Source organism: Lolium perenne, chromosome 5 (genome assembly GCF_019359855.2).
Source record: "Lolium perenne isolate Kyuss_39 chromosome 5, Kyuss_2.0, whole genome shotgun sequence".
Lineage (NCBI taxonomy): Eukaryota > Viridiplantae > Streptophyta > Magnoliopsida > Poales > Poaceae > Lolium > Lolium perenne.
In genome coordinates this window covers 31,659,756-31,674,451 of record NC_067248.2, presented here as the reverse complement: position 1 = coordinate 31,674,451, position 14,696 = coordinate 31,659,756, and the positions used below count along the sequence as shown (strand labels likewise).

The 14,696-nt window shown below is 41.5% G+C and overlaps 1 long non-coding RNA gene across 1 annotated transcript; it reads left to right on the top strand.

Moving 5' to 3' along the window:
• The first annotated feature begins 2,669 nt into the window (after positions 1 to 2,669).
• LOC127304499 (uncharacterized) lies at positions 2,670 to 5,553 on the top strand. Its single transcript, XR_007853412.1, has 4 exons — positions 2,670 to 2,759; positions 3,852 to 3,948; positions 4,353 to 4,461; positions 5,356 to 5,553. It is a non-coding gene; the product is annotated as an uncharacterized lncRNA (long non-coding RNA).
• The last annotated feature ends 9,143 nt before the right edge of the window (positions 5,554 to 14,696 follow it).

The following is a 14,696-nucleotide window of genomic DNA, read 5'->3' as shown; positions in this document are numbered from 1 at the left end:
GATATGATGATGAATAACAATCTGAACATAAACCTTGGTTCAATGGTTTCACTCAATAGCATCAATAACAAGTAGTAATCAATACCGGGAGAGTTTCCCCTATGAAATAATCAAGATTCAACCCTAGATGTTACAGCGGTGACGAGGTGCAGTGGTGGAGATGATGGTGACGGTGGTGGAGATGATGGTGATGATGATCCCAATGAAGTCCAGCTCGATGATGGTGACGATGGCGTCGATTCCCCCTCCGGGAGGGAATTTCCTCGGCGGATTTCAGCCTGCCAGAGAGCTCTTTTCTCTCTGGTGTTTTCCGTCCCGTAGAGGCGGCTGTGACTCTTCGCGACTACTCCCAGCACCTTAGGTTTTCGGGTAGAAGAAGTACTCGAAGGAGAGGCGGCCGAAGGGGGCTGTGGGCCCCCTCCCCACAAGGCGGCGCGGCCAGGGCAGGGCCCGCGCCGGCCTATGGGGGGCATGGCGGCCCTCTTCGGCTCCTCCTTTTGGCTGGCTCCCTCTCCTGGAGAAATAAGATCTTCGGTGTAATTTCTGTCAATTGTTGATCTTCAAAAATATTGCATTCCGATGGTGCTTTTTCCAACAGAATCCTGACTCCGGTGAGCGATTCTCCGATAATCATGAAACATGCAAAATAGGTGAAATAACATAAGTATCATCTCTAAATATGAAATATATCAATGAATAACAGTAAATTATGATATAAAATAGTGATGCAAATTGGAGGTATCAGTTCTCCCCATGCTTGTCGTCTCTCTTTCGAACATCTCTCCAAAGGTATGGTTATGCATCTTCCTTTTCTGAAATTTTTCAACAAACTACTATAATTGAGGGAAACTACTATAGTACTAAACATGCATCAAAACTAATTCTTACAACTTAGAACAAGCATGCAAATTCTTCGGGTTGAACCACTTCTTCGGGTTGCTATCTTTTGTCGAATAGAATCTTTATGCTCCTTCTATATTGACTTGCTATATTGAATTTTATTTCTTCCGAGGAAAGTTCCAGCGGGGAATAGAGCAAATGCGGCGATCTTCCTCCACTACGGTGATCTCTCCACGCTGATCTGATCCATCTCCCAGGCATCCTCTTCTCCCAATGTGATCTCATCCATGGCTCCTCCTCCCTCTCCTCTTGGCCGTTGGAAAGTCTCTTTTGAATCTCTCCTTCCCAATGGTTCTTGCAATGCTGCTTCTGGTTTTCTCATTCTTTGGCCAAATAATTGGTTGGCCCTAGTAAATCATAAGGATTCTCCTCTGGTTGGCAAAACTTTACGTGATGGGGAGGTCTTCTACCCTGGATCACTACAGGAAATCCGATCTATTGCAACAATTTTTATTGTTACAACCACATTTCGTTGCAACAAAATGAAATGTTGCCACCAATTTCACTTTTGTGGTAATAGGCCCCACATATTACCACGGTTTAGTTTTGTCGTGATAAGTACATGTTTTGTTGCAATATAGGTCGTATATTGCAACAATATGCATGGATGTTGCACTATGGCCACGATAATGCAACAACCAAATTTTGTTGCACTTGTAATTCATTCTGTTGCGATAGAAACTAGGTCTCGCAACAAAATATACATCCATGGTAATATTCATACACATATTGCAACAACTGTGTCACGTTGCGATAGGCACAAATATTGTGGCAAAAATTGGCCACCTATTGCAACAAATCACACATTGGTTGTAATAGCGTATATCTTTCGCCTCAATTTCACTGTGTTGCAATAACTATTGTTTACTGCGACAAGTTTTGTATCTGTGGCAATATGTAGAGCATATTACAACAACCCACTAGTGTTGCAATTATGAACAAGATATTGCAACAATATTCCATAGTCAACGGCAGGCTTTCACATGGGCCACCAGGGCCATAGCTCCTGGATCCGGCAGTGGCCATGGCATCTTGGCGCTTTCTTGATTAGTATTGGGTCGATCAGCCAATGGATACGACACATTGATGGGCTCCATCCGCATTACCTCCTCTGAATCATTTGTATCCGCCGTCGATGAGGAATATGCGAGAGTGTGTTGGTGCTTCCAAGATCCGGCCTTCCTCAATCCGCCAATGGATACGACCTCTTGGCCCTCCTCGGAATCTTCTGAATCTTTCGGCGATGAGGAATCGACAAGAGCGTGTTGGCACTTCGTTGATCCGGCTGCGGCGTGCTAGGAAATCTTCTTCTTTTTTTTCTTGGAGTGCTGGCCCATCTTCTTCCTCCTCCTCTCTGACTCGCTCCAAAAATCGTCAGGCGGTCTCAAAGTGTTCTGACATATTACCTATTGCCACGAGTAGGGTTATTGTTGGGGCGTAGGCGACGTGGATATCTATCTCGGCCAATTTGCAAAATAGCCTTTTACAAAAATAAAAAAATATATTTTCAGAAGCAGATATATTCCATATCTTTTGCCAAATTATTCCATTATTATGAACAATCATTTAAAACAAATACAGTTCAAACAAATAATTAAGTGCGTATAAAGATGTACTATTTTTTTTCTTCCACCAAAACCCTCCCCTAATCTTCAATTATTTTGTAACTTCCCGCCAAATTTTGGTCCTGTATTGCGCCATAATTTTCTAACCTCCCGCTAAACCCCTTATAATAAGTAGTACTCCCGATTATTTCCCATAAGCAAATCGTCAGATCGGATCTGAGAGCTACCTCGTTCGTCCGTCCTCACGGCGTCATGACGGCGCCGTCAAATCTCTCGAACACACCGGAGTCGCAGGTAATTCCTTCTCCTCCGCACCGCTTTTCGTTCCCCTTTCCCTGCTCTCACGCGAGGCGAAGAGGAAAATGACCAACTCCCCGTCGTCCTCCGGCCGGCCGGCCCATCGACCCCTCTCACGCTGCGCCCCCTTTCCATTGAAGAATTGACCGCAGTCCTCAATCCATGTTCTCGCCTCTAGCATGCGCTCTGTATCTCACCTATACGAGGTGTGATTTCTCTCCTTCACATCATCGTGATGCCTCCTTCCCGATCTGCCGATATGGTGCTCCGATCTAGACGTCGTCATGCTCTATGGCCTGCTGAAGATTGATCTACGAAGAATCCATTTCTGCATATGAAGGGGCTCTCCACTTCATATTGGTTATACGGCCGCACGGCAGCTGTCGTCTATCTGGAAGCCAACTTCGCTCAGTCATCAATAAGCTGTCACACCAGTCTCTCGCTGATCTGCTCCAAAGAACAGTTTCTCCTGTTTGAAGTCAGACAGTATGCTGCTTTTGATCGAAAAAGTCCAAAACCGGGCAAGAATATGGCAATCACTCATCGTCTCATCGTGTGATCGCTGGATTCTTGCTAGCTGCCTCCAGCAATACTACCCCCTCTTATTGAACCATGACCATCCAATGGTGCTTTGTTGCACGAGGCGTCCAGCCTTTTTCTGTTTTAGTTTAGAAACAGTGAGTCCTTGCTTTTTGTGTCAGTGGAGCATTAATTAGTTAATCTTGAAGCTAGTGTGAACAAAAAAAAAATTCTTGGTGCCCATGAGAATATTATCTTCTACCTTCATGCAGTAGTCTAAACCTTAGACAACCAGATGTAATAAGCGTTTTCCAGTGATTATTTTGGCTGCAACTACATATCATCTTTGTAAAGCTAATGTCACTATGGCAGCCCTGGGTCTTCAAGGGGTTAACCCACAACTCCACTTTGTATTGAGCTACATGGCAGTAGTTGGCCATATTTACAGTCCTTTCCTACTGCTCCGATTGGTTGCAGATTTTTCACTTGGGAAGGATTCTGATTGGCATATATCTTGAGATTTTTTATGCTGATGCTGAAATTAATTTTCTGTTGGAGGACTTGGTGCAGATTCAAGAACAAAGCCAATGAAGTTCAGGATAGGATTATGTTGGAGGACTTGGTGTGATAGCTGACGTGACCAGATTCTAGGATCTTCAGCTATGAGGTGAGACAGTGGTACGTTCGCCCCAAATAAATAAGAACATCTTCTCCACAAATCTATTCTTTAAGCATGAATTTTCCATAATTTTTTTTGGGTGGAAGTCAATTCAATGTTAACTGGTAATGTTTTTCATGCTGGAATCGAACTCTGCATTCCATGCTTAAAGAATATAAAATATTCCCGAATTATTGAATTTTTCACTTACATGTGGATAGTTTTCTATCTTTTCTTGCATGTTACCATTGTTAGTAAATCCAATGCTCCGAGTATGTCTTCTCCAGTAAAGTTGCATATTTCATTTTTATAATTTGATCAATTATGTCAAACACTAAATATATTTTGAAGCTAGCTTGTGGATACACGGGTTGATGACTAGTTGACTCTAATTCTGTGATTACCTACACAAGGATACAATGACAAATTCAACGCAAGACCGTACTGGTGGGAGACCACTGACGTGGCACTAAGTGCAAGCTTAAGAGGAAAGATATGATTCACATTACTCCATTCTGCAAGGTACACCACTTTCCTTAATTCTTAATTACTATTCTAAATGGTTGCACATTGATAATGCTAAGTCCATTAATTCTTCTTGTATTCAGTAAAGAAAGGATCTATTCTTGTAACATGGATTATAAGTATAACAGCATACAAAGTCTACTAAAAATTGTAGCATGCGTATTCTTTATTCAAGGTATATATATATATAATTCCTCATTCTTTTTTTCTTGCAAATGTAGCATTACACACATGTAGGTGACACTAGCTGAATATTGGTTTGTAGTTGATTATCAGTTGGTGGGTCAATTTTCTTCTGCGTGGTTAATACTTGTACACATCGGCGGAGCTATGTAGGTGCAAAACCTTGCCATGGCCTGCCCAGTTTTTTGCCAATTTTTTTTATACCAGTACATGAATTAATCGAGCTGCTCAACTCCAGTTTCCCTTCAGTTGTAGCAAGGCAACACCAGCACGTGTATCTTTTTCTTTGCCAAATTGTTAAGATTGGAAAGTTTTAAAAAACTATTGCGTCTCCCGACTAGGCTTTAACAGCAGCAACACACTTATGATTTTTTTTGTTCTTTTCTTTAATTTTTCCCGCCCATACATTTGTTTGTAGCTCTGCCTCTGCTTGTACACCCACAACTAGATAGTATCCCATGCTATGATCTATAAAACCTACACAATTGTTTTGTTTCAAATTGGTTGCATAGTAGTTCAACTAGCTTTATTTTATGCGTCAGTATTCTGCATGCCATGAATTGGACTGTCATGCTAATACTTTTCAAATACTGATGATCTCTAGAAACTATATTATTGTATTGACATGTGCCCAGATTGCCTTCCATGCTACTATTATATTCGACTCATTAACTTGAGCTAAATAGTTTCTTGATTTCTTGGTTGCAGGAAACAAAAACTTAACTGGACTGGAATATACGTCACGAACACTATAGTCTTTGCATTTGATTAGGAAGGCATATTCACTATGTTAAACGATTGCTAAATTATATTTCAGTCTCATTTTAAGGATATTTGTGATGAGATCTATGATATTTTATGAATCTACATCATATACTTGTGGTTTGAATAATATAATTGATTGGATGTACTATTTTGTTTGGTTACAATAATCTATTACCACAACCTAGTTTCGGTTGTAACTCTTTGATGCCACCAAATTCAGTTTTGTTGAAAGAGCCCTTCCGCCACGAAATGTTTGTATTGTCGCAATAGTTACTCGCCACATATTTCTTTGCCGTTGTGATAACCATTTGTTGCCACCAAATTCAGCCCATAGAGGGTTCGCGGCGAAAGAGATATGCCCACGAAAACAAGTGTCGTTGGAATAGGCTATCGCCACGAATGTCTATCGCGACAAACGGCTAATCGCCACGATGTTGATGCATGTTGCATTAAGATATCCCCACAAACGAAATTGTGGTGACAAGCGTGTGCTGCCACGATAAAAAATGTGGCAACTTATCACAACGTCGTTGCAATAGCATGTTTTCTTGCCACATTTTGTTTTTTGTGGCAATAACCTATTACCATGTGACTTTTCGCAACGCTTGGCAACGAAAGTCATGTCGTGGCAGTAGGTACCTATTGCCACGATTCAACACTTATTGCCACGAATATTGTTGTTGCAATAGACCTGATTTCTTGTAGTGGATCTTCAATCAGATTCCCTACCCACTTGGTTCTTGTTCAAACATGCCTTGTCTCACCCCCGGGTTTTGCATCCTTTTCGGAACCACCTCCTCTTAGATGGAGGGTGACTTATGCTCCTTTGGGTAAATTGGATCCAAAAATTCCTATGGGCAAATCAGCTTTCCTGCTTTTGAGGCCCCATGCAAAGAGGATCTTTCTAGTTGATTCTAAGGAGCAGACAATCTCTGCTAGATTTCTTCTTAAAGATGAACAAGTGGTTTCCGGATCTATCTTGGATTTCAATATCTTTTCTGTTCTGGTGGGGGAATGTGTTGGATCTCTTTCTGCTCCTTTGTCTGAGGTTGCAACTGCCCTTCCTCCTAAGGTGATAGACACTCGCAGCTTCGTTCAAGTGGTGAATTCTTCAAAAGCTTCGAATGTTTCCTCTCTGCCAGAAGCTCCTCTGGTTCATTGGAAAGCTAGTTGCACCCCTATTCAAGATGGTTCACGCTCATTTCAAGCCTTCCTCATTTTAAGGCCTCAGGCAAGAAGATTGGTTTTACTGGATATGCAGGAAGAGGTTTTGGATGCCAGGTTTCTTTTGGAAAATGAAAGAGTGCATCCTGGTTTGATTTTGGACCTGAAATCACATACTGTTTCTGTGGGTGAGCGCATTATTGTTGATTCGTTGGCTCAAGGAGTGAATATGTTGAAGTCCTCATGCTCCAAGCAAGATAATTCTACCACCTCTTGCTCTACAACTTTTTCTCCTGGGGTTCCAGCTCTAGATTTTTCAAAGGGAATCTCTTTTGAAGCAGCATGCAAAAGTAAGTTTGGGCATTCTATTACAATTTCAAATCATTCTCAAAGAAGAGCCTTCTTCCTAGTTATCTCTTTTGGTAGAGCAAATTTCAAGCTCGGTATTTATATTGTGGCTATCACTCTGCAATCCTGTTTTGGAGGTTTGGCTTCTGCTTACAAAGTCAGGTATCTAAGGGACAGAACTTTCCAATTCTCTGTGTTCTCTTCTGCAGTAGGATTTGAAATTTACAAGTAATCCAAAGTTTGCACCCCTATGTTTGAATTCTTCTTGAGTCTTTGGGGTCATGGTGGTCCAAATTGGATGGTTGAAGAGAAAAAAATATTATAAGGAAATTGACTCTGAATGGCAAGTGGTACATAGGAAAAAATCCATCCTTCCTTCCTCTAGGCGTGTGTCTGTGTTTCAACGCATGCAATTCTCTTCTCTTGATCCTGGTTTGACGCACGCAATTAATCAGCAACAACAAACGGCTAATCCCGATTATTATGCAGCACCTCATAAAAGTTTCCCTCCCAATGCATCTCTTCTTCGGGCTAATTTGCCGGGTTTGCTACCTTTTTTCAAATATCCCTCATTCAAAGCCATTCAATGGCCCGACGATAGCTACCTTTCATGGTTTAAGGCCCATGGGCCGGCGCCTTTAATCCAGGAGGTTTCCTCTTTTGGAGATTTTTCGGGTTTCCATTCTGGAGAAAAAAGATCCGCCAGTTTTGTCCTCTCTGTCTCCTCGCATTCGCCACCCTCAACCTCTCCGCAGTTGCTCACACCACCAACCACCATCGCTGAGCCAGAGGAGGCTCCTCCTCCGACAATGGCAAATATTCCAATCGATCCTAGGCCGTTCGTCCCGCAAGGCTATCAGATTCAGAACATCGCCGGGCGCCTCGCAGTCAAGAGAGTGGTGATGCCCCACCGCCCTAAGGAACATGAGCAGTATGCCATCGCCACCTTCGACCCCTTTCCAGAAGGTTTGGTTCCATTTGAGAATGTTAGAGATGTTCTGGGAGAGTACTTAACCGAGGTTGCTAGGGTGGGATTTGTTAGTCTGCATTCTTGTCCGTTTGGTGCTGCGTATGTTCAGTTCAGGAATGTCAGTGATAAGGACAAGCTGATTTCCTCTAGCCCTAACCAATTTGGGGATGTTAATATTTCTTTTGTTAACCATGATAATGGTATTAATTGGAGGGGAGTCACTTTCAATAGAGATGTTTGGTTACTTCTGTTGGCCCTCCTCTAGATCACATGAAGACTGAAGACCTGAATGCTTGTTTCTCTGACATTGGTTCACTTCTTCTCTGGGAAAGAGACCCAAACAGAAAAGGCAGAGTTCTGGTAAAAGTAAGAGTCACTGACCTACAAGATATTCCAAGAAGTATTAGAATGACTGAGAGCTCCAGGCCAGATGCTGAATCTTGGACTTTCTTTGTTGAAGTTCTTTAGCAAAATCTCCTTGGAGGAGGACCACCAGATGCTATTCCTGATGAGGGTGTTGACCCACACCCCATGCCTGGACATGCACTGCCTGCTCCTTTGTTTAATCAAGGTCCTCCACAACAAGATATTCAGAATAATGAAGAGGCTACTGATGGGTGGGGCCACTGGGCCATGGGGCCACATCAGGAGCAACCTCAGCCCATGGATGTAGAAATACATGAACAACATAATAATTTCATGCCTGAAGCTCAAGAGGAAGTTAACCTGGGTGGAGAAGAACCTCCCCTGCCTGATGTCACCAGCATAATCCAAGTCTCTTCCTCTAGCTCTGAAGATTCAAATTCACATATATCTGCTAGTAATGCTAATAGTAATGCTGCTGGTGCCTCTGGTTCTACTCAGACTTGTGTTCAGCAGCCTGTTTTGCCCCTAGGAGAGGGGTTGTTATCTTTGATCCAGGCATACTCTGCAGAAACTGATTCCTTGGAGGGCCCTACTTTTCCTAATTCTTCCATGGACACTGATCCTGATCAAGCTTTGGACACCATGGCAGATAACATGTTCCTTCCTGACAATGTATATATGGTGTCCCCAAATGAAGCACACTTGCAGTTAACCCTTGGAAGAGTGGAAACACATTTCTTTTCTATTCCTGAGGAACATGATTTGGCAAGGAAGTTATCTCCAGAAGGGTTTCTTCTTTGGGAGAAATATTTTGCTCCATATATGTATGGACCTGACAAGCAAAGCCACTCTGCAGTGGTAGACATTCCTGTGAGTTGGTTTAATTTTATTACTCTCATGCTGTTAACTCCAGAAAAAATTGAGGCAAAAAGCTTTCTTTCTTCACAATTATGGAACATTCTTAAGGAACCAATGCTCTCAGAAGAAACTATTCAGTTTGCTATCCCAGATAAATGTGTTACTACTGAAGCACCTCTTTCCATAAATCTGTTTAACCAGGATGAGGCTTCACCAGCTGTCACTCCATCTAATGAAGCTCTTATAACTCCCAAAAGGAAAAGAAGGGAAGGGAAATCAGTATTGGTGGAATCTGAGGTAAGAAGAAGCCCAAGACTTGTTTTGCTGACTGATGGGTACAAAAATCATGTGACTTGTTCAGCTAAAAACTGCCTCACATGCAATGCTATTCCACCTATTGTCAATTCTAAGGTGGTTAAAAACTTGGCTATGTCTTTCTGTAAGGTCCCTGAAGAAACTATTGCAAGGAAAGTGCTGAAGAGCAGTAAAGTAACAGGTGGAGATCCCAAGTCCACAATTGAACCAGGGGTGATTGGAAGCAGGAAAACTAAGGGGACCCAATCTACCTCACAAAGCAAGACAAGTGGAATGGGGCAAGATAAGCCTACTGCCATGGGTCAGCAGGCAAAGAAGAAAAACTCCAAGTAGTTTACAATGCAGAGCTTACTAGCTACTTTTGCTCTCTCTGGGACCTTGATACATCTCAAACGTATCTATAATTTCTTATATTCCATGCTACTTTATTGATGATACTCACATGTTTTATACATAATTTATGTCATATTTATGCATTTTCCGGCACTAACCTATTAACAAGATGCCGAAGAGCCAGTTGCTGTTTTCTGCTATTTTTGGTTTCAGAAATCCTAGTAAGGAAATATTCTCGGAATTGGACGAAATCAATGCCCAGGATCTTATTTTTCCACGAAGCTTCCAGAAGTCCGAAAGGGAAACGAAGTGGGGCGACGAGGTGACGCCACACTAGGGCCGCGCAGCCAGGCCTAGGGCCGTGCCGCCCTGTTGTGTGGGGCCCTCGTGGCGCCCCCTGACCTACCCTTCCGCCTACTTAAGCCTTCGTCGATAATAGTTCCAGTACCGAGAGCCACGATATGGAAAACCTTCCAGAGACGCCGCCGCCGCCAATCCCATCTCGGGGGATTCAGGAGATCGCCTCCGGCACCCTGCCGGAGAGGGGAATCATCTCCCGGAGGACTTTTCACCGCCATGGTTGCCTCCGGAGTGATGTGTGAGTAGTTCACCCCTGGACTATGGGTCCAAAGCAGTAGCTAGATGGTCTTCTTCTCGTAATTGTGCTATCATTGTTGGATCTTGTGAGCTGCCTAACATGATCAAGATCATCTATTTGTAATGCTACATGTTGCGTTTGTTGGGATCCGATGAATAATGAATTCTATGTTATGTTGATTATCGATCTATCATCTATGTGTTGTTTATGATCTTGCATGCTCTCCGTTTCTAGTAGAGGCTCTGGCCAAGTTGATACTTGTAACTCCAAGAGGGAGTATTTATGCTCGATAGTGGGTTCATGTCTCCATTAAATCTGGGGGAGTGACAGCAACCCCTAAGGTTGTGGATGTGTTGTTGCCACTAGGGATAAAACATCAATGCTATGTCTAAGGATGTATTTGTTGATTACATTACGCACCATACTTAATGCAATTGTCTGTTGTTTGCAACTTAATACTGGAGGGGGTTCGGATGATAACCTGAAGGTGGACTTGTTAGGCACAGATGCATGCTGGATAGCGGTCTATGTACTTTGTCATAATGCCCAATTGAATTTCACACTACTCATCATAATATGTATGTGCATGGTCATGCCCTCTTTATTTGTCAATTGCCCAACTGTAATTTGTTCACCCAACATGCTATTTATCTTACGGAGAGACACCACTAGTGAACTGTGGACCCCGGTCCATTCTTTTACATCGAATACAATCTACTGCAATACTCGTTCTACTGTTTTCTGCAAACATCATCATCCACACTATACATCTAATCCTTTGTTACAGCAAGCCGGTGAGATTGACAACCTCACTGTTAAGTTGGGGCAAAGTATCTTGGTTGTGTTGTGCAGGTTCCACGTTGGCGCCGGAATCCCTGGTGTTGCGCCACACTACACTCCGCCACCATCAACCTTCAACGTGCTTCTTGACTCCTACTGGTTCGATAACCTTGGTTTCTTACTGAGGGAAAAACTTGCCGCTGTACGCATCATACCTTCCTCTTGGGGTTCCCAACGGACGTGTGCTTTACCGTCACAAGCAGCAAAGCTTTTTCTGGCGCCGTTTCCGGGGAGATCAAGACACGCTGCAAGGGGAGTCTCCACTTCCAATCCCTTTACTTTGTTTTTTGTCTTGCTTTATTTTATTCACTACTTTGTTTGCTGCATTATATCAAATACAAAAAAATAGTTGCTAGCTTTACTTTATTTACTGTCTTGTTTACAATCTCCATATTAAAAACACAAAAAAATTAGTTACTTGCATTTACTTTACTTATTTCATCATGCTTCCTCCTAAGTTCACTCTTAAAGATGTACCGGTAGGCCGAGGGTCTATCCTTGGGAAAGATAATATAGAAGATTTTTTCACCCACATTAGTATGGTTGAAGATTTTGAAGATAGACACTTGGTAGAACTCGCTCCTACTTATGAAATTGCTGTTACTTCTTTAGTACACGCGTTAGAAGCTAGATTTGCTCAATCCCGTGATTCAACATATGTTTCTTACACTCAGTGATATGGAAGAAGGAGAAAAGAAATATTTTGTATTAGAAACCCTTCTTAAAGAATTTGGAGGTATAGCAAGAGAAGCTAGAAAAGTCTTTACTAAATATAATATGCTTGGCTCTTATACCAACTTCGCTAGTATCCTTTGAAAAGATGTAAAAAGATAGACAAAAGTACACTAATCAATTTAATTATGAGGGGGATATTAAAACATCAATACCTTGCAAGCTCTTAGGAATGTGCGAGGCACTAGAAAATAACTATGCTTGGCTTGTTCCCGAAAATTTGTTTGATGAGAATAGCAAGCCTAAGACTAATGAAAAGGGAGCCTCTGAAACTTACATAGATAAGATACTGTGCATAGTGGAGAAAGCTCTAAACCCCGCTGCCAATGCTTCATCTCTTGATGTTACTTGATTCACACTTTCTGCGCCTAGCTGAAAGGCGTTAAAGAAAAGCGCTTATGGGAGACAACCCATGATTTTACTTCTGCACTTTTGTTTTATATTTGAGTCTTGGAAGTTGTTACTACTGTAGCAACCTCTCCTTATCTTAATTTTGTTGCATTGTTGTGCCAAGTAAAGTCTTTGATAGTAAGGTTCATACTAGATTTGGATTACTGCGCAGAAACAGATTTCTTGCTGTCACGAATTTGAGCAGTAGGCTCTGTAGGTAACTCAGAAAATTCTACCAATTTACGTGAGTGATCCTCAGATATGTACGCAACTTTCATTCAATTTGAGAATTTTCATCTGAGCAAGTCTGGTGCACCTAAAAAATTCGTCTTTACGGGCTGTTCTGTTTTGACAGATTCTGCCTTTTATTTCACATTGCCTGTTTTGCTATGTTTGATGGATTTCTTTATTCCATAAACTTTCAGTAGCTTTGTGCAATGTCTAGAAGAGTTAAGAATGATTATGTCACCTCTGAACATGTGAATTTTGATTATGCACTAACCCTCTAATGAGTTGTTTTGAGTTTGGTGTGGAGGAAGTTTTCAAGGATCAAGAGAGGAGGATGATACAATATGATCAAGGAGAGTGAAAGCTCTAAGCTTGGGGATGCCCCGGTGGTTCATCCCTGCATATTTCAAGAAGACTCAAGCATTTAAGCTTGGGGATGCCCAAGGCATCCCCTTCTTCATCGACAACATTATCAGGTTCCTCTAGTGAAACTATATTTTTATTCCATCACATCTTATGTGCTTTACTTGGAGCGTCTGTATGTTTTTGTTTTGTTTTGTTTGAATAACATTGGATCCTAGCATTCATTGTGTGGGAGAGAGACACGCTCCGCTGTTGCATATGGACAAATATATCCTTAGTTTTACTCATAATGTTCATGGCGAAGGTTGAACTGCTTCGTTAATTGTTATATGGTTGGAAACGGGAAATGCTACATGTGGAAATTGGTAGAATGTCTTGAATAATTTGATACTTGGCAATTTTTATGCTCATAAGGATCATGTTTAAGCGCTTGCATCATATACTTTGCGCCTATTAATGAAGAAATAAATAGAGCTTGCTAAAATTTGGTTTGCATGATTGGTCTCTCTAAGGTCTAGATATTTTCTAGTAAGGGTCGAACAACAAGGAAGATGGTGTAGAGTCTTATAATGCTTGCAATATGTCTTTTATGTGAGTTTTGCTGTACCGGTTCGTACTTGTGTTTGTTTCAAATAACCTTGCTAGCCTAAGCCTTGTATTGAGAGGGAATACTTCTCATGCATCCAAAATCCTTGAGCCAAACACTATGCCATTTGTGTCCACCATACCTACCTACTACATGGTATTTCTCCGCCATTCCAAAGTAAATTGCTTGAGTGCTACCTTTAAATTTCTATCCTTTGTCTTTGCAATATATAACTCATGGGACAAAATAGCCTAAAAACTATTGTGGTATTGAATATGTACTTATGTATCTTATTTCTTATTAAGTTGCTTGTTGTGCGATAACCATGTTCCTGGGGACGCCATCAACTACCCCTTGTTGAATATCATGTGAGTTGCTATGCATGTTCGTCTTGTCTGAAGTAAGGGCGATTTACCATGAATTGAATGGTTTGAGCATGCATATTGTTAAAGAAGAACATTGGGCCGCTAACTAAAGCCATGATCCATGGTGGAAGTTTCAGTTTTGGACAACAATCCTCAATCTCTTATGAGAATATTATTTGTTGTTGAATGCTTATGCATTAAAGAGGAGTCCATTATCTGTTGTCTATGTTGTCCCGGTATGGATGTCTAAGTTGAGAATAATCAAAAGAGAGAAATCCAATGCGAGCTTTCTCCTTAGACCTTTGTACAGGCGGCATAGAGGTACCCCTTTGTGATACTTGGTTAAAACATATGTATTGCAGTGATAATCCAGGTAATCCGAGGTAATTAGGACAAGGTGCGGGCACTATTGGTAATCTATGCATGAGGCTTGCAACTTGTAGGATATAATTTACATAATACATATGCTTTATTACTACCGTTGACAAAATTGTTTCTTGTTTTCAAAATAAAAGCTCTAGCACAAATATAGCAATCGATGCTTCCCTCTGCGAAGGGCCTTTCTTCTACTTTTATGTTGAGTCAGTTTACCTACTTCCTTCCATCTCAAGAAGCAAACACTTGTGTTAACTGTGCATTGATTCCTACATACTTGCATATTGCACTTATTATATTACTTTATGTTGACAATATCCATGAGGTATACATGTTACAAGTTGAAAGCAACCGCTGAAACTTAATCTTCCTTTGTGTTGCTTCAATGCCTTTATTTAGAATTTATTGCTTTATGAGTTAACTCTTATGCAAGACTTATTGATGCTTGTCTTG